This window comes from Anser brachyrhynchus (genome assembly GCF_964034855.1).
Source record: "Anser brachyrhynchus genome assembly, chromosome: 3".
Classification (NCBI taxonomy): domain Eukaryota; kingdom Metazoa; phylum Chordata; class Aves; order Anseriformes; family Anatidae; genus Anser; species Anser brachyrhynchus.
This window is the reverse complement of record NC_137696.1, coordinates 69,613,871-69,636,839: the sequence shown is the minus strand read 5'-3', so window position 1 is coordinate 69,636,839 and position 22,969 is coordinate 69,613,871. Positions and strand designations below refer to the sequence as shown.

Below are 22,969 nucleotides of genomic sequence, written 5' to 3'. Positions count from 1 at the left end.
AATAATAAAGAATTTTCTTGTTTCCTGTTATATTCAATGTGAGAAATTCCCCAATCTAAAAGCAGCTTCTTTTATATCACTTTCTACTAGGATCAAATTATTTACTAACTCCAATGTTAGGCATCATTTTCAGTTTAATAACAGAAACTTACCTTGCCATATTTCTATGTTTACTCACATTCTCTTGTCCCAGTTTTCTCAGGGATGTAAAAGCATCATCTCAATCTTCAACTATTAGTATCTGAAGTCATCACGTGCTTTTAAACTGGACCACAGGCAAATGAAAGGTACCTGTTGCACAGAATGACCAAGTTAGTGGCATTTCTTGTGATAATGATATTTCATTTTGCTTTCGGAAGAGAAAATACATCGGTGTTCAATCTATATATCAATTAAAATGACAGCACAATCCTTACCTGTATGTAAATGAAGAAACTCCCTAATTTTATATTCAGTGTTGTTCCTCTACAACTTGGCCGTATGTCTGGCAGCAGACAACATAATACCTATTGTTCTTAAACGTCTTCAAAATATGAATGAAATCCAGTAGAAAATTAGAAACCAGGCTGACTTCACCCATCATTGGTGGTTTCATGTAACCAAACAGTCAAAAGTATGAATCCCAGTCCTGGAAGAAAATACCGATTACAAGTACACTATCTTGAGGCAATTCCACTCCTAGTAAAATACAAAGCTGCCCTGATTGCAATGATTGGGAAGGTCACAGTGAGTGAAATTACAGAGAACAGGTGAAGAAACTGACTCTTAAGGAGATGAGGTGAGAATAAAGAAACAAAGAGCAAGTGAAGATTTCTCTGCTACAAGTAGAAACTATGCAGGTGTCTTACTTGGCTATTTCATTGGAAAGAAGAGGCAGAGGGTGAGCTAGGAGAGTTCAAAATTGTATGTTAACAGTCAGTGAGCTTTTGCCTAGACTGTAGAGAGTTGGCACACAATGAGCTTCATGTTACTGCTCCAGTCGGCTCAGATCAGCTCTTGGGCTGCTCTAAATTATATCAGAAGCTGTAGCCTGTAGTCTTAAGGAATGCTAAGTTTATGCAAAGCCTCCTAACCCCATGTTTACTCTTGACTTCATCAGCAATTCAGCTCAGTCTATATAAGCTTTTTTGTCTGCAGCTACAGTGCCTCTGACATGTTCAAGCAGGAGATGACAGCCATCAGAGCAGCTTGTACCATTTTGTGATGGGATACATGTTCACAGACCTTCGCAATTATATTATAGGCCCTCATCTGTTCAGCGTTTAATTTGTGAAGCATTGTTCAAATGCACAGACATATTACATGACTCGTACCACATGATACAGCAACTTTAGCATCCTGCAGTAAGAGATCCTCTGAGATGGTCCACAACATGTTGCCCAGAACATTTCCAAACCTGTCAATTCACCTGTAATTCACTGGTTCTGTATTCCACCCCTGTCCCAATTTCTTTTGCCACTTTTTCCTTCTGTTTCTTATCTTTTTGGTAACCTAGGCCAGTAACATATAACTGAACCTTATATTCAGAGGAACATTCAGTGACCTGTCCCTAAATCTGGACAGGCCCAGAACTGATTGGCAATACAGTGCCAGTCACCCTGCCCTGCTGTTGTATGACCAGGGAAGAACAGGAAAGTTAACTTCTAACAGGATAACTCTGAGCCTTCTTTGCTGCAGTTTACCAGAAATGTCAGCTTTTGAAGTGTACAGGTCAGCCTTTCAAAGAAATGGGTGCTTTCCAAATTATTTGTATGCTAGGACAGCGTTTTCAAGAGGGGTTAATGATAAGTTACTTCTTGCAGGACCTTCAACATCAGCTTTCCCTATGTTTCTGATCGCACAGCTCTGTTAATGAATTTTATGCAACTAATGTTCCTGATCTGCTACCCAAATGTGCCCTAGAGAGTTCATATGATCTGCTGTGAGTCTGATAGTATATTCCTTAAATTAGTTTGCCTTAGAGGGGAAAAGATTAGGGCCCTGTATACCCTTGAGTACCTACTTTTAGGTCTTTGCCAGAAGACATCCCTCTTTTATCTCTGTTGCAGAGCAAATTCCTCCCAGTTTGTGACACAGGAGGTAATACTTCAAAGCTCTCCACTGTAAAATGAACTACATAAATTTGAATAGTATTTAGTTAACAGCAGCCCTGTTAGTGGCTCCAGGGAGGAGAACAAATTCTGATAATATCATGGTGCAGCTTCTCTTTGCACTAAATTTGGGTCCACCTCAGAGGATGTACTGAATTAGTTATTTCCACTGTTACTACTTTTGGCATGATGTGCAGCAGGTTTTATTTCCCAGAATGCTTAGTGCTTTATCTCTGCAATGAATTTTAAGTTTGCATGGAGATGCAAAATATGAACGGTCACAGATATTTTCTATGGTCAATAAGTTGGAGAGAGCTAACCAGATAATGTGGTTCGTTCTGGAACTGATTGTCTCCTGCAGGATACCCCAAGCACTTAAAAAAAAAAACATTTCTCTAAAGTTACATTAGCAGAAGCAGAAGCAAAAGAGAAATGAACATTTGACTATTTTTGCATAACATTCCTCATTACCTGGTTTATTATCAGCTTAATAGGTAATTCTTCTGCAGAAAAGAAAATATTTGTAATTCAATTTATATATTTCTTTATTTTTTTTCAAGACTTTTTTCTAAAAATCTTTGCAGCTATCTTGTTCATGTAAGCCTCTATACAGGCACTTTGGAGAAAACAATGTCCCAAAAACAAAGCAAAACAAAAAACTCAGACCAAAACCAGTTTTCTCCGTCTGCATGACTTGAAAAGTAGAAGGATTTATTCCAAATATAAAGCAGTCAAAACCACATCTATAGACTTAATTAACTAGCTGTGTTGTGTTGTTTACAAATTAACCAACTGTAGAAGCCATAAATATCTGCTGTAGAAATAAATAAAATGCATTTAAAGCCATATTTATAACTGCCACAAAGTAAGGAAAGAAATTAATTTGTGAAGGTTGATAACAAGTCCTGCTGGGGACTGAAGTCCCGGCTTCTAAGCTCTCCACAAAGGTTGGTGTGAGAGATTTCAGGAGGACACTGAAACCTAAATACTTTTATTCAGTGCTGTTGCAGATTGTAAAATAATAATAATAATAATAATAATAATAATAATAAATGTTGCAATCTACACTAGAATATTTTACCTATTCATCCAATTTCTTCTCAGAGTAGCCAGGCATCGGAACCGGTTGCCCAGAGAATTGATGGACTCACCGTTCCTGGGGGTGTTAAAGGAAAGGCTGGACGTGGTGCTTAGGGACATGGTTCAGTGGGTGACATTGGTGGTAGGGGGATGGTTGGACCAGATGATCTGGGAGGTCTTTTCCAACCCTAATGCTTCTATGATTCTGTGATTTATGTTTATACATTCATTCAAAATGAAATATGTCTTCTAATGCCTATGTTTAGTATCAGGAATTTAACAAAAATCAATATGTTTAAGATTATATGAGATTTGATGAAGCAAAAGAATACTTCCAGGCTTAAAAGTTAAAAGTTATTTCTTCTCAGATAATACTTTGTTTCCATCACAGATTTGCTTTATAGGCATACAAGATGGCTTTACTCTTATGTCCTAAACTTCTGTGTTGGCATTTATTTATTTATTTATTTATTTATTTTATCCAGAATTATATGAAGATTTATGGTATGCAGTTGCAAGGTATGTATCCTCATAGATGCAGTTTTGTACATCTGGACCACAGAACACATGAAAATTAAAGCAGTATTCACAACACGGAGTTTCTCTTAGTCCCAGTCAATAACACATCATGTACTAATAAAATATAAATATAAATAAATACTTATAAAATAACCATTCCCTTTCAAAACCCCAAACAAAGCCATCAACTCAATACAAAGAAAGAATAAAATGAGATAAGAAAAGAAAAGAAAAGAAAAGAAAAGAAAAGAAAAGAAAAGAAAAGAAAAGAAAAGAAAAGAAAAGAAAAGAAAAGAAAAGAAAAGAAAAGAAAAGAAAAGAAAAGAAAAGAAAAGAAAAGAAAAGAAAAGAAAAGAAAAGAAAAGAAAAGAAAAGAAAAGAAAAGAAAAGAAAAGAAAAGAAAAGAAAAGAAAAGAAAAGAAAAGAAAAGAAAAAAGAGAAAGAAAGAGAAAGAGAAAGAGAAAGAGAAAGAGAAAGAGAAAGAGAAAGAGAAAGAGAAAGAGAAAGAGAAAGAGAAAGAAAAAGAAAAAGAAAAAGAAAAAGAAAAAGAAAAAGAAAAAGAAAAAGAAAAAGAAAAAGAAAAAGAAAAAGAAAAAGAAAAAAAGAAAAAGAAAAAGAAAAAGAAAAAGAAAAAGAAAAAGAAAAAGAAAAAGAAAAAGAAAAAGAAAAAGAAAAAGAAAAAGAAAAAGAAAAAGAAAAAGAAAAAGAAAAAGAAAAAGAAAAAGAAAAAGAAAAAGAAAAAGAAAAAGAAAAAGAAAAAGAAAAAGAAAAAGAAAAAGAAAAAGAAAAAGAAAAAGAAAAAGAAAAAGAAAAAGAAAAAGAAAAAGAAAAAGAAAAAGAAAAAGAAAGAAAAAATTACCTGTAACTTCACTTTTTATTCCTTGTCTCCATGGCAAGTCCTCTAACACTGTCAGACCTTGCTTGCATTTCCCCAGTGGAAAGGGCTTTATTGTCTACATCTATAACTACCCAAAATCCTCCATGTTGTCAACTTACACATTTGCTAATTTTTTGGCCCCTTAGTCACAAAAGCTCTTTTACTATGGGTCTTGTTAGACTGACCTCTTAGTTCCTTCAGAGTCAGGGCAACCATCAAATACTGGACATGGGGATGGGGTGGATTCTTCTCTCATCCTGTCCAATGCTGGATGACTTGCTGTTCTTCCTAACTTGGCTTAGTACCATGGCATGTTTGGAAACTCCAGACATTTGTCCTGACTGTTCAGTCCTAATGCTGGATCTGGCATCAAACATCCTATTTTTGGTAATCCAAATACTGAGTTTTCTAGTGTCAATATTGCTTTGAAGACTACGTCTTATGGAAATCTTCACTGATAATCTAACCACTTGCACACATGCTGTCTTGCTACTAACTTTCAGGCTCTTCCCTGATGCATTTAATGCACCTTCCAATAAAGGCCCTTAAGACTTTCCATGCTTCACCTTCATGTTTTCCTAAGGCTCTCTTCAAAAAGAAAAAGGTATAGGAACTTACTTCAGAATTTTAGATGAAAGCCATGTCTCCTCCAGTGTGCCTCAAGCTGGCTCTATTGAGAAGGCACCAGTAGGATATCCTTTCTAGTGCACTGGGAATGTGAAAAATATAATGCTGGAGCATGATGTTTTATTCTGTTGCATATAGGTTCTTATGCCACATTCATTACTTGTTACTGCCATATTTATACCTCAGAACAGTGGATTTAATGTCAGTCATTCTGGATTGTTTATTTTCTTATCTTCTGCCCAAAGAAACAAGAATCTACAAGGAAGTGTCATTTTCAATTAGTTTTGGGAATGTGGGAAAAACCTTTTTTTCCTTAACATACACACCGTGGTGTGTGTAAGAGAAGGCAGAACAGAAATGCATGAGGTAAAAAAAATGGTGCCACATATGATGGCCTATAAATTTGGGGGAAACTTAATACATGCCCTCTGATCTGACCCCAATTAAATTTATTTTTGTCTCACAAACATTATTTTTTTCTCTTTATGCAAACTGTTTTGTTGGGTCAGAGACTTTATCTTACAACATTAATATTTTCCTAGATCAATCTCACCTTAAAACACAAAAAAAATTAGCTCCAACACATCCATTGCTTTTGGAATACTATAGAAAACCAGCACAGAGAGAGGAGGATTCCCACAGGTGCAGTGGCTTCTGAGGACATTCAGCACTGGTTAAAAGATAACACTGGGGCTTCGGCCGTAGCTAAATTGCATTCAGATCACCAAGGACAAGCTCCTCGGAGCACCAGAATAGTCCAAGGCAGTGTGAGGAGAGCTGAGCAGAAGCGTGGCAGAAGGCCAGCATGGATGAGCATGGTGATCCTGACTGAGCTCAGACACAAAAAGCATGTGCACAGAGGCGGGAGCAGGAACAGGCTACTTGGGAGGATACAGAGACATTGCTTGTGTGTGTAAGGATGGAGTCAGGAAAGCCAAAACTCAGCTGGAGTTGAACCTAGCAAGGGAGGTGGAGGAAAACAAGGAAGGTTTCCTCTATGGACAAATTGGCACCAAGGGAAAAGCTAAAGTGTGGGGCCATTGCTTAGGGAGGTTGGGGACATAGTCGCAAGAACAGGTGTCCTCCATCTTTATACCTTTTTTGCCTGTTATCACTTGCCCCCAGCCCTCACGGGTCTCTGAGTCTGCTGGCAGAGTCTGTGGGAATGATCCATCAGGGATAAGTACTGGTACCAATGCAGTTTAATGTCTTCGTTAACAATTGGGATGATGGGACTACGTGCACTTGCAGTAAGGTTGGGTGAGGGAGTCAACATGCTGGAGGGCAGGGCTGCTATTTGAAGTGACATGAAGAGGCTGGAGAAATGGGCTGACAGGAACCTCATGAGGTTCAACCAAAGCAAGTGCAGAGTCTTGAATAGGGGATGGAATAACCACCCACACCAGTATGGGCTTGGGGCTGACTGGGAGGCAGCTCAGTGAAGGCTTAGATGTCAGGTCTCATGTTCAGCAAAGGACTCCAAGAGTTTTCTGAGCTGTAGGTGATGGATCAGTCAGGGTAGGAAAGCTGGTTTGAACATCTGAGATCCACCAGGAGAATCTTTTTGGGTAACGTTCATTATCAGGTATGTATTATTCAAGATTTAGGCTTTCACTGGCTTCCATGAACATAACAGGTACTTAGATTTCTGAGTATGAGGGGTCTACCTTGTGCTTCACAGGGAATATAAACCACAGCCCATCTCTTCTAATTTATATTGCTCTACAGTGTGTTAAAAAAGATAAGGAAATATTTGTTTGCAAATTCCCATTCCCAAGTTCTTTCAGTGATCTCTCCCAAACACGTCCCTTTGTTCCCTTCCAGTCAGCGTTGCTAGAACCAGAACAGGACTTTCCCCTACAGAAAAACATGAAAGCTCTATACTCTGGTCTTAAAGCTCTTCCCACTTACCCAAGCCTACCTAAAATGTTAACAATAATTCCAGAGTTTTCAAAAACAAAAAAAAGTAATTAAAAGGATGCATCTGGGACTGGCTCTGTGCTATGCATGTGTCCCTCCCTCTGCAGGACCAGAATGCATCCTCTGCCAGCTGGCCCTGGAGTTATGAGCACCAAGTCCATATTTCTAGCTAACCTACTCAGTTCCCCTTCTCAATACAAAACAGAGTGGAATGAGAAAAACTGTTTTCTCTACTTTTTCTCTCTTCATTAAAAGGCATGCTTAACAGCTGTAATTCTCTGCATTTGTTGGAGCGTTCCCATAACTTCACAGCTTTTGAGGTGTTTTTAAGGTTATTTTAAAGACTCCTGCTGAGCAGAGGGAAGCTCCTTCTCATTACTGTCCTCTGTGCAGTCTGCCACCTTCCTTTCCAGAAGCTGTGCTCTGGTGGGAGAAACAAGGGAGAGAGGGAGGGAAGTGAAATTGAAAAGAGGAAAAAGAGAAATAAAGAGTGAGAGGAAAAACATGGTGAGGAGAAGAGCCTTGCATAAACTTTAGACTTGTTACAGCCAAAGCATGTTTTTTTATGGTTGCAAGCTTACATGTCTTGCAGGGCCCTTCAGAAAATGCTCCCACAAGAAAGTGGTTTTAGCTGCTAAAAATAAATAAATAAATAAAATAAAATAAAATAAAATAATCTGTTTTTGTTATTGCTATTTATTGTTACATCTTGATTATTTCCAAGATTTCTGACAACATTCCACTTTCCAGGGAACCACAAAAATACATATAAGAAATTAATAAAACACTTGCTGTTATGCCATTTGTTTCCTTTGATAAAAGAACTCATTAGCATCTTTCAGCTAAACAGCTTCCACCCAGTTCCTGCATACGAGAGCACACAGCAGCAGCATGTCCATGCGAGACTGATGCATTCACCAAAACCCCAAGGCAGGCACGGTGCACCACGGGCTGATAGGGCAGACCTCCAACCTACTTAGTAAAAGTTATTTTTCACATCTTGAACAGTAAGCATGCATTACAATACTGTTTATCAGTTAACGGAAAAGACCTGATCCTATACCCGTTCTCTCCCCAGATTAAAAATGAGAGCTTTAAAATATATTTCTCCAGTGTTTGTGATCTGAAGAGCTGTAACCTCCAGAAAGCCACAGCATACACTGATACTTGCACAAGAAGTGGTTATAGTTCAACAATTCTGTGACAGTCTCTCAAAATCAAACTCTTTGCCTCTCCTTTTGTTCTGTCCTTCCTCTATGACATTAAATTATGTTAATTCATTAAATTATGTTAATTTTTGTAGGTAGAAAGAAAAGCTATACTATTTATTCTGTTTTCGCCCGGCACCCTTTTATTTCTTGCTCTAGCCATTTAAGCTTAAGAGTATGAAGCAGAAAGGATCCATAAGCCCTGGTGAGCAGAGATCACCTTATTTAGTCCATGTGTTTGAAGAAGAAAGCCACCACGAAGAAGCTGGAGCGCAAACACAGTATGGCTTGTTCTCCCTGCCTATCCTATAATATCCCAGATTTGCTAACGGCACAAAGACAAAGCATTACCGTATTATTTATAATGTCATTTCTCAAGAATGTAATGTCCCACCCTCTCCCATTCTTAGCTTTAAACTTGTTTGATGAACACCAGTTTTCCAGTAAAGACAACATGATATTTGGCCAGGGTGGTGGAATAAGAAACATGATTCTTTTCATGTTGGACACTTGCATAATATTTTCAACATCCAACATAAGCCAACATAAAGTTGGGTTTATGCAGGATTACAGCAATCCTTATATTATTTATGTAAAATGACAACATGTCATGTGATAATATTTAGGTTAGTCATCATGCAACCTACTACAGCCTATGTGGAGGGAAATATGAAATTTTAGTTAGCAAAGTGAAACCTTTAATTAATTTCATCTGTCCAACAGTTGCTTTTCTTTTTACCCAAGCAGTAAATATCTTCCAAGAGATGCACAGAGCAGAGATTTGTCTTTCAGTGACAGCTTAAAAAAATGCTTATTAATGCTCTGAGCCTGCCATGTATGTCTGACACAGCCAGGTTTGTCACGCTGTTGATCCCAGATCTGCGTGAGAAGAACAGATTGCACACAACCCTTCTTAGCTTCTCCAGGCCTGTGAAGGCTGCGTGGTCTATGCTGGAGAATGACATTCTTTCTTTGAAAATGGGAAAGGAGAAAACTCTCCGCCCATCCCCACCATCTCTTCATACGTTCTTGCTGTCTTCTCTTGGAGGGACATCCAAGGAGAAGGAGGAAACAGCAGGCAAAACCACACATGAGATCTGTTGAAATTAACATTTCCCAAAAGTCCCCAGCTGACCCTCTGGGTGCTAACAACAATGTGAGTTGTAGATGATCTTCTGAAGACAGCAACATGATTCATAGATGGTCCTTATTACAGTACATCCATAAATACTTAAATACAACATAATAAATAAGTCTGTCAAAAACACCTGGCATCAAGTTAGACCTACTAATCTGATCTGACTGCTGAAGTCAGCACACAGAGGCAAATCTCCATCTGTGAGCTTACTGCCCAAGGTGTTCAGGGGGCATGTTGTGCATGCCCATGTCAGCTAACCAGAACAAAGATGCTGATCAGAAGCCCCCAGAGGACAGAGGAATGTGAAAATCAGTATTTAATTGCTACCGCACATGCATATGTGCCATAAGTGTAGTTGAACTGCACGCTTTGTTTTTTACTTTTTTTTTTTTTTATTTTGAGATAGGATAAAATACTTTGGGGAAAGCTGGCTCTCCAGTAAAAGCTTTTTCTTGTACATACGTACACCACTTTGTACTTATGTGAAATTTATTAATAGAATGTCTCCGGTTGTGTAAAAATTTACTCAGAGCCAGGAAGTTAAAACTACAGCCTTAACTCAGAGCCCTGAGCATTTATAAAATGTGACTTTTCCCCTCCTTTCATTGTGCTAAAGAAAAAAAAAAAAAAAAAGGAAATAATCTGTAGCTGACCATAACACACAAAAATGCTTCACAAAAACCTGGCATTTTTAGAAGATGACTATTGGCCACACATTGGTGATGTTATTAGTGTTTTCCTATTAAGCCCAAACATTTAATCCAAGCATTATTAACACTTAAATTATTTGCCAAATTTTCTCCTTACTAAGCCTTTTTTAAGATGAGTATGGGTTTGTTGCCTTCTAAATTGTGTTCCAAGTGTGATTTTTAATGAAATTTCAATAAAAATCCTTCCTTAAAATGTCAGCTATGTCTTCTGAAAAATAGAAAATGGCTATGAACAGAGACCTTACAAACTCAAATCAGCCTCAATGTTTTCTAGGCTGTATTTTCTCATTTTTGGCTGACTCTGTATTTTTATTGAATCTAAAAAAAAAAAAAAAGTGGTTTAGGTGTGTATGCACACATATACACTTCTATAAAAACACATACTAATGCACACACACACATACATTGTCTGATCGTGGCCATTTTGGGAAAAAAAAAAAAAAGTTATGAATGTCTGGAGATGTGGAACTCTAATGGGAATAACTCTGTAGCTATAGTAGGCATCAGTGCTACCTGATTTTCCTCTCTCCATTCATTTGTGTTTAGTGTTCTGGAGGGTCCAGAGCAGTGGTAATCATAAAATGTTAAATTGAGGTGATGACTCCTTGACAGCCTATTTCTGCTGTAAGGGAAAATATTTGCCTTTTTACTATGCAGTTGGATGGATTTTAGAGAGGATCCTCTGTCCTGATACTAGTCCAGAGCTAAAGCAGCTGGCAAGCCTTTCAATGCTAAGATTTTTGTTGATGTTTACACACCCTTGTCTCCCTCTGTCTCTTCTGCATGAGGACAATGAAGAGAAGGGGTTATTATCCTCGCACGTACTGATACAAAATAAATATTTTGAACTTTATCTTGTAGATTAATGATCTGGTTTCCACCCCATTTTTTACATCCAATTTTGTGAAAAGCTGCTTTATTTAGCTATTTTTGGGCACGCTGCTTAAAAAAAAAAGATGTGTTTACCGTGCTGACTGTTTATGCCTGAGTGGCATTAAAGCAAGACCAAAAAAGCACGGAGCTCGGAAAGCCGTGAACCTCCCCACCACATCTTTGCGCTCGTGGTCTTGGCTTCAGGCCCGGCGGCTGTGGGGAGGCCTCCATCCTCGCCTGCCGGGCCGCGGCCAGCGGCCAGCCTCACGGGAGGGCGAGCGGCCTGCAGCAGCTTGGCGGGGACGCCCGGTCGCCACGCAGCGCTGCGCGGAGAATGGCAGGAAGGCCTCTGTTATTGCAGGCCACTCGCTCTGGAGCCCGTCTGCCCCGAGCTCGCTCCCCGGGATTTCCGAGTCACAGCCACAGCTCCTACTAACAGCCAAATATTTCACTCTCGAGACACGCCGCGCTTCCTGATATAGGATGCACTCGCATGTCTCCCGGTGACCTTAAACACTAATAAAGGAGTCATAATATGACCTAGACGGGCCTTGAAAGCCGGTGGCAGCATGAGTGATGGAAGGGGAGGCTGAGCGGGTGGGAGCACTTGTCTGCCCTTTGTTCAGCAGCTATCGCCCCGTGTTCCTTTTCTTGCGATTACGTAGAGGAAGAGAATTTAAAACACTCCTGTTGCCCTTTTGCCAGCAGCAGAAGTTAATCCATTATGCTGGAAGGGAAAACCCAAGTGCGCTCTCAGTCGGGCTGATCGCCTTGCTCTTGGCTTCCTCAGCTGCTCCCACTGAGGGAAACAGCCACCCCATGCAAGTGCACATCCTCCCAGACAGTCCCTAATTCCCACCACCTGCACAGACATGACATTGCTATGTACATATAGCACCAACCCTGTAAAGCCACTCTGCAGCTGTAAACCCAGAGATACCCAGCTCCTGACAAAACCACAGACTGAAGACACGGTTTGGTTCTTGGTGTTGTGGGACCGTATTCTCACCTGCTGACAGCTGACTTATCTGCTCTCAAAACAGCAGAGGACCTGGTCCCATTGGTGTAAGGAAGAACAGAGGCTATCTTCTGTTGCTTCCTGCCCCGTGTTATGTCCTGTGTGGACTTGGCCCTACAAGCAAAGCAAGAGTAAGCAAAAAGAAGCTAATCTGGGATCATGCTGGCAATCCAGCTATCCGCCGTGAAGTGTGCTCAGACTTGCTAAACAATGAGTGAAGGATGACTTTATTACCAGCAAAATGGCCAGCGTTACGGAGATCAAATGCAAGTGGAGGAGAAACAAGAGACCACCGGGAAAAGAGGCAGACTTTCTCATCAGCAGAGGACTGTTTTAACTGCTTTAATAGCTCTAAAAATACTTAATTTGACCACAAATCTATGTTATTTAGTTTTATTTATTTGTAAAAGGAAGGATAACAGTCTGTCTTCAACTCTGTATTACATAAGATCAGCTGACATTTGCTATGATATCACAGACCAACAAAATGAAATAACTTGCAGAGAAAATATTGACTTTCTTTTTCTGAATTGAAGCCAGCAGACTGAAGGAGATGAATAATATGAAATAAGAGAAAATATTCGAGTAGTCATGCCCAGACTAAATTTAGATACAAGTGAGGAACAACCTAATTCAGGAAAGCTCAAGAAAAAGATCTTGGATATTATTATCATTAATATAAAAGCTTCGAGTTGCAGAAATCAATTCTTAGCAAATGAAACCCTGGAACAATGCAGTGAGACAATTCTCACAAATGATGAAAACTAAAGTGCACCATGATCTCATCATCTGCAGATACTTCCACATAATTCCCACTGATTTTGACAGGAGCTATGCACACATTTCAGAGGGAGGCCTTTAGTCACAAGAGAGAAAAGGGGCAGAACCTGTAAGCATGGCAATTCTCAACATTTGTTGCTACTGCACACACCAGCAACTCAAAATGTCATAGATCTGCTCCCAGCTAAGACCCTAATCAAATAACCTTACACCCAACATCCCCTTGGAGTATCAGTTTGCCTTCAAGACTTGTTCCCAGGGTCTGAGTGACAAGGACAATTAATCAGGGCTGCACCCACTGTAGCCCACAATGTGACACCAATACAAAGTTGGTGGGAAGTCAGCATCAGACCTCTTTTTCTGCATCAACTTTATTCTTGACATGATGTTATTGCTCACTTACCACCTCATTTTTTAAAATAAATGTACGTTATTGAGAGTGTTGTTAGGATATGTTTCTCAGATTTATTCAACCCAGTAGACTTTAACAGCAATTTCTACAAAATCCTATTCATTCATTCTGCTTCTTAACAAAGAGAACATAGTAATTATAACTATGAACATTTCTCTCAGTCCCAGAGACGTCTCCAAACTTTCCTCTGTGCATTCAGAATAGCACTTCTAGGGTCTTATGTTCCCCCTTTGTTATACTAATTCAGCGTCATAACTATGGAAAATGGTTGTTCTGACATTTTCCCAAATTCTTAACTTTTAATCAAATATATCTAAATGACAACTCATTACCTCCCTCTGATACTAGAGCTAAAAGTGTTGAAATGCTCTCTCCCATGCAATCTAGGATTCTAGAGGTTTTGAATGTTAATCTTTCTTTAATATTTATAGAAAATGACGAGTTCCAGTTGGCTCTTTGTGGTACCTCTTATGCACACAGCTCACCGCAGCCAGGTCACCTAGAAGGTTGCTGTGGGATCCATGAAGAATTTGAGCAGGGCAAGATTCAGCTGGCCGAAGATGCCATACCAACACTTGGAGTATTTTTGTGCTTAGACATTTCATTTAAATGACTTTGGAGACCTTGCCACTTCTTAGAACACCTTGGATTTATGCATTCTTTCTCCGTTTTAATTTTATGGCATCTTATTAAGCAATATTTCTGTCTCCTGTTACCCCTTACCACACCTATGCAAGTATAATTGTCCAACATCCCACTCCAGCACTCCCAGCCTCTCAATCTCTTTCCTTCTCCCCAATGGCCTTTTGTGTGTTGTTTCTGCCATATATTTCTGCACAGCTGAGTGTACCACTCTTGAAGCCTCAGCTGATCTCAATTTGTATGTCATACAAGCAAAAAAAAAAAAAGTCTGAAATACCATTTGTTTTTTTTTACTGTCTAAGACGCACCATAAGTTCTCCTCACGTCATGTGCGTGCCTCCATACTTTACATCAAATTTTCCATGGAAACTCACACCAGTGTCGTATACAATGTTACCTCCCTGCTCCTAGGCTGTCTGTGCGTGAGACAAGAGGGGGATGGCTGGGAAGGTAAGTGTGACAGACAGACAAACGGCCTGCGGCTCTTCGGCACATGTGTTTCTCAAGCTTCAGCCATGAGCTGACATGTTTACATTTCAAACCACTTGCAGATTGCAGTGGGTGCAAACAGGCATCTTCAATTATTTGTGTGGCCTCCTCCCCATAAATAAAATATTAAGAGAGAAAGAAAGCTGCCTTCCAGCCTGTTTACTGTCAGAATTCATCCCGTGTTGTTGTGCTTGAGTAGAGCAGAGATGAGAAACTCCTCGGCTGCTGTGGAAAAGAAAAGTTACTGTGAATATGTCGGGTCACATCACTCCACTCGGGACCAAGGGAAGGAGCCCATGCAAAGCGATTGCTCTGCAGCAAGGGCAAAGGCAGGCCCTGGCTGACACTCAGGCATGCGTCAGTGCATTGCCATCGATCTGCTGTCACCCAAAAACACAGCCTTACACGCAGCAGGGTGCTGGGGCTGCTCAGCCCTGCCTGCCCTGGCGATGAGGTGAGAACCAGTGTCAAAAGGGGTCCAACACCCCTCAGCCTCCCTGGCTACTGTCGGCACTCCCACCAGGCTAGGCAGATTTACGGTGCTATCTTTTAAAGCGCTTGCTTGAATTATAAGCTAAATGCCATTCTTCAAAGTGACCTTAGGGCCTACCTCCCTTCAGCTCTCAGCCAGATTGATGGGATGTCTCAGCTGGCTACAGCATTTCACGTGAGGTGGGGTTTCAAACTTCTTGATTCATAGATGTCATCCCCCCAAATGGCGTTCCTTGCTGGCATGTGGCAACACAGGCACAAACACGCAGTCAGGGGCTCCAAGCAGGGCAAAACATGACTTTGCCCAGTGCACAAGTGAAAACGAGTTTTGGTTCATTGTAGGCATATTAGCAAAGAGTGCAGGTTTTGCCAGTTTCCTTTAAATGTTGAACTTTTATAAACTACTAAAGAAGAAATTGATAGGAAAATAAACTAATGAAAGCAGAGAAAAGCCATACATTCAGGAAGACCACAGACTCCTGCAATAATCTGTGAACAGAGTAGATCAATGATATTTGGGTAGGTGTGGGTGTTTTTGTGGATACTTGGATAGTTTTTCTTTTCATTCCCTAGGAGCTGTATTCATCCTGCCTCCAGGAACTGGTGCCCCTGTTTAATCAGACTTATAATAAGCCTAATATTTAAGTTCTCAAGAACAATTTGAGATTTCCTTCCACTGAACATTAGAAAATGATACTGTGATTAGCCATATCTCTCTCACTGGGATTGCTAAACAAAACAAGCAGTTGACACAATTATTTGACCAGGGACAAAAGAGAAGCAAGAGTAATGACAGCCAGTTTCCAGGGGTTTGTAAGAGGAAATGTTCTTGATATACAAGTCCCATCCTAGCTGATTTAACTTCACATACTAAATTTAAAAAAAAAAAAATGCTTTTGAAACATGGAGAAGTTCAGAAAAGATTATTAAAATTATTTTTATAGTTCTCTATTCACCTTTTTCTTTATGCGGCCCAAAACAGCTAAAGGAGTTATGCCATAAAAGACAACCAAAGGGCCAGTTCTGCCCAAAGACATAGTAGTCAGTTAAGAGGAGAATTTTGCCCGGCTTTATTTTTTGATCACGAGGACTTTGTTAACACAAAAAGAGACAACCCTATTTTTTCTGAGGGATGAGATGTCAGTAGTGCTCTTGAACAATAAATGAAACCTTTTCCTGCATTGTGCTACATGGCCTTAGAAAAGCAGAGAACTGACATTATTCTCACATTTTTATCACAACTGATGTACAAGGCAGAAAAAAAAAATGCTGAACAGATTTTGACATTTAAACTGAACTGGCAAAAGTTTGGAAAACTTGCAGATTTAACCATTATGACACTAAAACAAGCAACAGAAAAGAGCTATGCAAATTTAAATTTTTGTTTTCTGTGGTTAAGTTCAATCTCTCGAAAACAGAATAGATTTAGCATTGACTAAAGGTTTTTGTTTTTTTTTTTTTTTCTTTTGCTTCAAGACACAGAAATACAAATTTCAAAGTGCTTTTGACTCTGGTCTGAAAGTGGTTTAAAAGTAAACATCTGTCTTTCATCTGCTGGATGGCAATTAAAGAAAATCTATCATTAACCCCCCAAGTACCTCTGCAGATTCTGGGTCACTGGGAGCAAGCGATGTTTGGAAGTCTCTCGGGTCCTTAAGGTGGGGAGGAATCCAGTGTAGCTCTACCTCTCCCTGTGAAGAATGTGATAGGCATTGACTGCCCCTCTGCAGTGAAGTTGTGAGATAGGAAAAAAGGCAGAAGTGGGTCCTAAAACAAAACATCCCCTACAGCATATGACTGTTTCCACATGTGTTCCCAATAGTGTCCTGAAAACAGACATATATATTTGTTTAAATAGAGAGAGAGAGAGAGAGAGAGAGAAAGTGTAGCATCTACTGTAACTGAACAAAAAATGCACTGCAAAAATACATTCAGTCCTTGCCCTCATTCGCCTTGTTTGACACCCTGGGCTATCTACTATTATCTTCGGAAACAGCCTTACAAATCTACCTTCTAGCAAATACCTAAGCACATTCAAAGTACAGGTACCTGGCATTTCAGGACAGGATCCAATCTGTTAAGCAGGAAGAAAATGCATTTCCTCCTTTCTCTGCTGTGCTACCTAATTTATGGGGCATATGAAACACAGAGCAGAGGAGTCAATTTGAAATCTGATGTCTCACTCAGAGGCACATTTCCATGTGCTTGGGATGAGCAAGGACACTGAGTTTTATCCCACCCCAAACTGGTTACCCCAGGCCATGAAACATTTGGACTTGGCAGCCTCAGGAAATGTAGCCTATTACCTGCCGAATGACTGTGGAGACCGTAGGACAGGAGGGTGGTTCGAGTGTTGGTGTCCTTCATCCATTCTCATGCTTTTCAGCCAGGAGACCAAGATCTCTTTGACCAGGGATTAAGCCAAAAAGTTATGGTTGTTAGGATTGTGGAGACCCAGGTACTGCAACCCACTGCTAGGGCATTATGTGTGCTCTATCCTGTATTTAATGTCATGCATAGGCATTCACCATCCAGTGGAGAACTGTCGAAATATCTTTATTCTGTTTTGTTCTACTGGAATTATAGTGCCCTGCATATTTCTGCAGCATCTGAGTGGCTTATTTCTGGTGGTGCACAAAGCAACCTACATCTAGACCTACTTTTAAAAATAAGAATTTCAGTTCCAAGGTCAACTAGTTGCTTTTGAAAATGTTACTCCGTCAGACTAAGCCCTGAGGACTTCCCCAAGAGGAGCAGCTGGGATGCCTGGGACCTACCAGCACAGAAGCAGTTAATTTCTATGAAGACTCTGAGAAAGAAAAACAGTCTAAGAACAGCCTTGTGTTGGGAGGAGGGCTAGAAAACGAGGCTGTTGCTGTTGTTTTCATTGTGTGCACTCTAATCAGAGAGAGTAAGAACAATAATGCATGTAATGCTGATTTTGGACCGTTTCCATGCAGCTTTTCCCAGGCTAGGCAGCCTTGGGAACCACTGATAGTGTGGCACACCAGGGGCACAGCCTCAATCACCAAGCACAGGGCAGGGCAGCCTTTTCTGCGGATAAAATATGTGAGGGATGACAAGAATCTTCCCAGCATGGGAAGTGGCAATAACAAAAAAAAATATACAAGGGGCTGAAACCAAGTGTAACATCCACTGCAGAGTGTGCCTGCAGGCGACACTCAGATTTGAAAGGTAGACTGCTATTTTTCATTTCCTCCCCCATTTTGTGTTTGTTTGTTTGTTTGTTTGTTTGTTTTCCCTTCTTTCATTAGATGCCCCCTCCCCCTCTCAGCACCACTTTGAAGCTAAGATGAAAGAAATGCTGTGGCTGCTGGCACAGAGCACACACAGGGAGACTGACTGAAGTGTGCTTTAGTTTAAGATGCCATGGTGTAGGGTTTTTTTTAGCTTTTTTTTTTTGCTTTTTTTCCCCTTTTTTTTTTTTTTTTGCTATGTAGGGGAGGGACAGTGGGAGAGGAGAAGAGGAGAAGAAAATTATTCAGCTAAACACAATATATTACACTTCATTGAAAAGCATATTGTGCAGCTTGGATTGAAACATGGTCTTAATTTCTCAAAGCTTTCCCCTTCAAGGACAGAGGGTTTGGGGTAGCTAAGATGTGGCATCCTCCCAGACGGCAACTACCCATATTTTATTCATAAAACCTGTCACATCAGTATATGATGAGAATTGACACAAGAAGCTGTAGCTTCGTGACCTGTTTTGAATAAGTCGGTCAAATCAATGATGTTTGTCTCTTAGTAGCTGAAATTTATATAGCCACTGCAGAGTGGAAAAAAGTCACTCGCCACCATTTTTGTTCTGAAAACAAAGAGATGCTTTTGAATAGTGACAATAAAAGGATCAACTTGTTTTCTTTTCTCTAGACAATTGATTTCTTTTGACATCTACTTTTAAAAATATCTATATATGGCAAGGGAAAGGGTAGAATTCACACACCTTTGCCTTGACACTGTAAATACTGGAAGATGCAATTAGCTCTGAGTGGCTGAAGAATTCTGATATTTGGGGAAATCCTGGTGCCAGTGACATCAGAAAGGTGTGTGTCAGTGAGTTCACCAAATCAAGGAATTCCTGTCCCACCAAGTTCACTATGTGCCATCCATGCTTGCACTTCCACTAATCCAGACTTGTCCATGTGCTGGAAAAGTTGTGCAAACAAGCTGCAAAATCCAGGGAAAAGGGAAGGTCGCAATGGATGGTTGCAATACTTTCTCCTGCCTTCAGCTTCCAGCCCTTGCCCCTATAAAAATGTCATTCACCGCTAGAATTTCATGCTTATTTAATATCTGTTAGTCACTGTTAAACTGCCAACAGCTAGCTCAATTCACACTAATGTTCTTTTAAATATGCAGCAGTCCTACCATTTACAACCATTATGGAATTAAACTGTAGAATTAAACTCTCAGGTCAAATACCTTCACATATATCTAAAACAGCATTAATTAGCGTGTCCAAGGATTTTTGGAAGCCCTTGAAGAGAGCAATTACAGCAATTGGCGAACATCCTTTGAAGGGTGGATTGCATACAGCTTAGCAAGTTAGAACTTCTGACTATTAATTTATTTTGAACTAATTCTGACCCTGCTTCTGTCTGCTAACTGCACGCCAGTTTTCAAAGGCCAAGTATACTGGTGCATGAAGTTAGCCAAGTTTTCTGGAGAATAGAATGCAGTAAGCCAGCTCTCAAATGGATGGAGCTGCTTCAGTATCAGAGATGAGTGGAAAAACAAAAGAATCACAGAGTAGGTGTTATTGGGTCCTGTCACACAAGGAATAATTTTATAGCAGCGTGTTTTGTCTGTGGAATGACCCAGGGTCCATGTTAGGAAACAGCACAGACACTGTTAGAGTTTCTTGTCACACAAGTAACAGTGTTTGTTTCAGAATAAGCAGTTTCCAAGCAAGTAACAGGGAGGGGAACAGAACCAACACAGTTAAGGCATCACAGGAGGATCATGAGCAGGCCCTTAAATTATGGAAGGATAACAAGGTTTGAAGAGGTCTGACTTGACCTCAGGGAAGGCGTGGTAGTAACTAAGGTATTCCAAGTACATTTATAGAATCTCCTCTTTAAGATCCCAAAAAATGGAGATTCCTCAGTTCCCCAGGTAACATAGCTAAGCATATAGCTGTCTGTGCATTAAAAAATAATTGTCCTAAAATCTGTCTCAATCTCCTTTATTCCTGTTTGGCATGCATGTATCACATTCTTTAGAGGGCAAAACATGCTATATGTTAGCATTCTCATTTGGGCTGCCTTTGTCCATACTGTTCAGAGGGCTGGTAAGGCCCGATGTCCCTCCTTGTGGCTCTGGGATGGCACAAGGAGGGCTGTGGTGTGTTCCAGCACACAGTTCCCATGTGTTCCTCTGCTTGGTTTTGTCTAGCCAAATTCTAACTGTAAGTCTCCCTCTTGTGAGAACCATGACACATCCTGTCGCTGTTGTTTTAGAAATACAGGCCCTTCCAGAAGCTCAAGTAGGAGGGGATCAGAGGAGGAAAGATCCAACATTTAAATCAATTGCAGTAACTGGGTGCCAAGACATGGGGCAATGAACTTTACATATCAGATGGCCACATGGATCTCCCTCCAAGTCAACAGGTGAATACTATTCCAGAACTGACGTAATTTTAAGTGAAAGACAGAAACAAACAGAACAATCCTGCATAAGATTATTCTCCTGGCACTGCACAAAATCCTGTTACAAATCAAAAACAGCAGAGTAAGAAAAAGCTAGGATTGATAAAGAGTCATTTTTCAATGTGGAGAGATTAGCAAAGGGTTCTCCAAAACTCTCTCTTCTTAAATCAGTGGGCTTGATGGGTTTTTGGGGATAATTGTTAAGTAGTGACAGCGGTAAGGCATTGCAAGCTGTAAGTTTTAGATAACATCCAAGAAATGCTCCATTTATTGTAACCACCAGAAAGAAGCCTGGGGTACCTTCTGGAAGGTCTCAGTAAAGCAAAAAATCTGCTCAGACTACCTCCAAGGCAGAAAACTCAGCAAATCATTAGAGCTTCTGAGAGAGTTAACATTTGAAAAAGAAATTAGACAATTACATGAAGAATAAAGATATATGGAGTTAAAAGATATGGAGTATAAAAGATAATGCTGGGGAAAAAAAAAAAGAGAGAGAGAGAAAGAGAGAAGACACTAAAACCATTGTTTCAAGATCTAGATAACTCTACTTATTATTGGTAAGGAAGAGATGTCCTGGGGGGGAACAGAAATATGCCTGCCCGTGTAATACAACGTTTTCTCACCAACTGCCTTGAGCTGACTGGTTTTTAAGGTACATATTGAACTGTATGAACCACATACTGGTCCAATATGAGAACTACCACATTTCTTACAAAAGAGGTATTTTTAATTGTTATGGAATCAACCTCATGCTTTTTCCATTTTCACCAGCATGCCTGGCACAGAAACATTTATGAGCTCTGGTCAGGATTTGACCTCATTCACTAACAAATCCTTTCCATAGGCTGAGCTTGCTGTGTCAGCTGCACTCTAGTCCTGGCTTTAGGCTTTCAGTGACAGCACCCTACTGCCACACCAGCCGTGGGGGGGCTTTTCCTGACTCTTAGCCTGACCCCGTGAGCTCCTGTGCTCAGAACCCCATAGAGAAAAGCCTGCATCACCTTCAGCACAAGTCCTACAGATACTGCAACCACAATTTCTACGAATCCTTGAGCTTTGCCTAGCTGGTATGGCTTAATACACCAGATAACCAGATTCCATCGATTTCCCCTGTTAGCCCTGTAAGTGGATGCTGGGTTTCATCTGGTGCCCAACAAATGGTTTTGGGAAGCCAGCCCTTGTCTCTGCAACATAACAAGCAGTCTGAGGAGTTACACAGGGCCAGATGCAGTCCGCAAGCATGTTCAGCAGTCCCTTCTGGCTCTGTGAGGATCAGTCTTGCTAACGAATTCATGGTCAAGTGTCTAACAGGAGAGTATCAGAGATTTTTTTTGTATTGAATACTTCAATTCTTTGTTAAGTAACACAGAGATGCTAAAATACTAAGTTGACTTTTCATGCTTTATTGAATGCCTTTGACAGGCAGCAAGTTGTTTTGTCCACATGAGTCACTGATGGCCTGCAATGCAGGGCAGAAGGCTATTTGGAAAGGTTACAGAAGAATTCTACTATTGATTGGCAAATTTGTCCTCTCCTGTGTGTGACTGTTATGATTAAGGGGAGATATGTCATGGATTTCTTGTAAGGAGGGAAGGTGTGTTTCAGAGTACAAATAAATCCCCCCCTTTGCAGTCCCTAAGCAGATCACAGCAGGCAGATATGATGTTTGCCTATCAGCCACTCATGGGCTGCTCATAACAGGCTTGAAAACTTTCCCTTGTGACACTAGTCCAAAGCTAGGCACACTAGCCACAGCAAAAACAGCTGTGTTGCCATGACCCACATCTTTTAAGGGAACAAAACAATTAGTATAGTTGTTTACAACTACTTTTGAAGAATCTAAGTCATACAATGCAATTTTTCCTTTGTGTTCCTTATAAACAAAGTATCCCTTAAAATAATTGTGTTAAGAGTAAAGACAGATGAGATATATGACTGTAACAAATAATGCTGTCTTGAAAAAATATGGGAGTTTGGTGTTTTTTTACATTCCTAGTGTAATAAAGAAGATCATGCCTTTTTTTATGAGTGTAACAACATCTGAGCGGAGGACATGAATTGCCACTGACATTTGAAACTCTCAGTCAATTATGTGTAGGCATAATTCACGTTAACTGCTGCTCTGCCTCCACTGACCCTGCCAAGAGCAAAGAGAAGCTGGGGGAGCTGCAGACCCTAGCTCTGAAGCCAGGGCATGAGGGAAGGGTGGCAGGGGAGTGATGGGGAGCAGGGAGAAGGGTGGTGGTGCTGCTGTGCTCACGAGCTCAGATCCCTGCAGCCCTGCCCAGCTGCTCTCACTCAGTGAAACTTTTCTGCTCTGAGTAGGAGCTCGTGTTTTTCTGGTGTGGGTTAGTGAGACCCACTACACTGGTTGGAGAGCTTATCTAAATGAAGCTATTGTGCTTTCAGTCATGCTGCTCTCCTT

The 22,969-nt window shown here is 40.4% G+C and overlaps 1 long non-coding RNA gene across 1 annotated transcript in view; it reads right to left on the bottom strand.

Annotated features, from left to right (window-relative positions):
* Positions 1-22,893, bottom strand: part of LOC308192269 — a 37,808-nt gene extending 14,915 nt beyond the window's left edge. The window contains exons 1-2 of the long non-coding RNA XR_013948684.1: positions 16,474-22,893; positions 153-291 (exon numbers count right to left, since the gene is read on the bottom strand). This is a non-coding gene — a long non-coding RNA (uncharacterized lncRNA). The remainder of the gene's footprint in view (positions 1-152; positions 292-16,473) is intronic.
* Positions 22,894-22,969: the final 76 nt, after the last annotated feature.